The sequence below is a fragment of the Galendromus occidentalis genome, unplaced genomic scaffold (genome assembly GCF_000255335.2).
Source record: "Galendromus occidentalis unplaced genomic scaffold, Mocc_1.1 scf7180000077427, whole genome shotgun sequence".
NCBI classification, from domain to species: Eukaryota; Metazoa; Arthropoda; class Arachnida; order Mesostigmata; family Phytoseiidae; genus Galendromus; species Galendromus occidentalis.
Genome location: NW_003805415.1, coordinates 558,958 through 561,961, shown reverse-complemented (window position 1 = coordinate 561,961; position 3,004 = coordinate 558,958).

Here is a 3,004-nt window from a genome sequence, read left to right as displayed (position 1 = left end):
CTGCTGCTGGTGGTGGCGATGGTGCTGTTTCTACGTAGCTTGTGATTTCTGCTGCCGCCGCACGCATAGATGGCGCTTCTGGCAGTCACCAGCACCAGCAGTGGTTGCTAGTGAGGAGAGGCACCCACACTTCTTTCTGGACGGCCAACCGAGGGACTGACGGGCCGACTGTTTGGTTGCTCTGCTGCCGCGGCTCGGCCTAGCGGCGACGGCGGCTTGCTTGGCGGCTCGACTAGCTGCCCGAGCGCCGTATAACTCGTACCCGCTGCTCTCCCCTCTCGTCAGCCAGATCTCCATCTAGCTGTCTTTCTGGAGAACGCGCCAACATTCGAAACTCCGGTACGTTCGGCGTATTCCCGCGGGCTTGCCTTGATCTCCGCTCAGGAAGCAGGGGGATCAGCCGGTCTCGCTTAAGACACCGTTGTCGAGGATCAGGGCCCGTTTTCATCGTTTGTTGAGACCTTGACGAAGTGGTCGACCTCTCTTCGAGGGGAATTTGAAAGTGAAAGCGCTGTATGCATGATATCGATAGAACTCTGTCGAGCTGAGTCGGGCGGAACTTCGGTATCGTTCCCAGAGTTCCAGGAGTGCGCGATCTGGGGCATCCCAAGCAGAAAGTCACGGTCGTTACGTGAGCCAATCCGCGAGACGATTCGACAGATGGTCTTCCAGTCTCCGGACCGGTCACAGTCGGCATGGCTTCACTCCTCGACCTCGACACCCGTAATGCTGAGTTGGTCTTCGGTCTCATTCATCTTTTCTGACAATTGTCTTCCCGTACGAGGCGGTCGGGGGTGAGAATGCTCATATCCTGAACTCAGAACTCTATGCGAAGACTCCGTCTAACACGAGCCTCTGTTTCGAGGAGCGCGCGACTTGGACTTGGGCAAGCTGTCGAGATGCGGTTACTCCCACTCTCGACAGTTCAGTAGTGGAAGCTATCTGCGGGTGCAGGGAGGCATCCGGGACGGCTCTCGCCATTGTAGGTTCGACAAGTTGGTGGCAGTTAGTCGAACGCCGCGGAAGCATCGACGCGTTCTTCCTCGTTCTACAAAAAATGTCCATGATCATCATTCCCAATCTGGTCACGACAGGCATCGAATGCGCGAAGAGAAGTGTTAGCAGCTCTCCTACTAAGCTCCTGATTGGAGCATCTCCGTCTTGAGCTCCCTCTCTGTAGGCGGCTCGGAATCACTCCGGATGATGAGAAAGCGCGACCCTCTTCGGGGAGCATGAAGTCGACCCTCAAAACGGGAAACCAGCCTCCTCCGCCCCCGGGGATTCGTATACGACTACAGACGCTCCAGGTCGTAGATGCGCACCACGGGACTGTGTAGATTCCAGTGGCTTCGTGCTAAGGCGCCAGTACCGGGAAAACAGGGAAAGGAATCGAGTGAGGTAGAATGAAATGCCGTGCCGATGATGATCACGAAATGTCGAAAGCCCCCCAGTACGGTGGGATGCCGAATGCAGGAGAGCTCTATCGAAGGGCATCTGCAGCAGTGGTTTCGTCGAAATATTCCGATACAGTGGGATAAGCATCCGGATCGGCATCTAATGTGTACGAACGGTGGGGGAACGTCCGACTGTCCACAGAGCCATTCCGTTTTCGATAACTCAACATAGCATGAGCTGCCGCTGGACGTGTTTTCAGGGTCTGGTTTCGACTAAAATCAATTATCGTCGCCGATTTCATGGTTTCATGGTTTATTGGATCTGACTACAGTATTGCATAGTCAACCTCTTAAATTCAGGCGCGATAAATCTCAGCGGATCCTTCTAGTTTCGCGCTCCCATATCTCGAGGGATCGCTTTGTGGCGTCAACCAATGTAGGATTTGTCTCGCTGCTTAGGCCGAGGCGAGCAGCTAGTTCCTCATCGGTTCTGAGAAGCTCATTGCATTCAAAAATCACATGTGGCAGTGTTTCTTGGTGAACTCCACATCGTTCGCAGTGCGTTTCAGGTTCGAAGAATATATCATGAATCCACTTCCTGCTGCTCAGTCGCGCTGGGTCTAAGAGACCACGAAGTCGGAGCGTCCACATCCGGGCGGTTTGATAGTGGGGAAAACAGCAAAATTAGGGATCTAGCGACACCGGGGTTCTCTCAGCTGCTCCGGGCGGTCGGAGGCATCCGATCCGATGTACTGAGGAATGACAGCAGTTATTCGGGGAGGCGGCTCCCGATCGCCGAATTTCCGGACGTCGATATTTGAAACACGCTCTTCCTTCCTGTCATCGATCCTCCACGGCATCACGGGGGATGCTGCGTGAACATTGCGACCCCTCATCATCCATAACTTACTCATGAAACGTCCTCAAGATCGCCTCTCGATTCCCGATAAAATTCCGTTGGCTAGACTCTCTGCCTCAGATTTTTTTTTCAGAGAGTCAAGTCTCGCACAGCAGTCCTGGATCAATGCAGGGATGAAGCCGAAGTCTCAGAAAATTTCACACGTTTATTAAGGGCCTAAGTATTTCGAGCTATTGGGAGCAATGTATACTATGATCAAGATACAATGATTCACCTTCCACAGGGTTCACCCCCTCTGTGTTTGTACATGCGTTCAAATGTCACCAGATCAAATCATTAGATTGAGATGAGAGCACCCGGTGGAGAATGACGCTCGCCCTGAAGTTCCTGCTGTCCGTTTGACGTTCAAGACAATCGCTCTCTCTCATTGCTCAAATCATGACTGGTGGGCTCGGCAAAGAAAAGAGGGAGCTTGTCCCACGGCAGTGATTCTCGAGGAATCCCCGAGATTCTCATAAGTAGATTCCGCATATATTTGACGATAAATGGGGTATACACGATAAATGAGGCGTACGAAGGTTTGAGAGACTAAAAGCAAACCGTGATTCGATGTACTATGATAAGGTACAAATGTAATTGACTGGAACTCTAGATTTATCATCTCGAATATTGCTCGCTGATGATACAAGGCTAACGAATCTATTCGAGATCTCGATCTGGATCATCGTCGAACTCCCAGCGCGCATCCGGG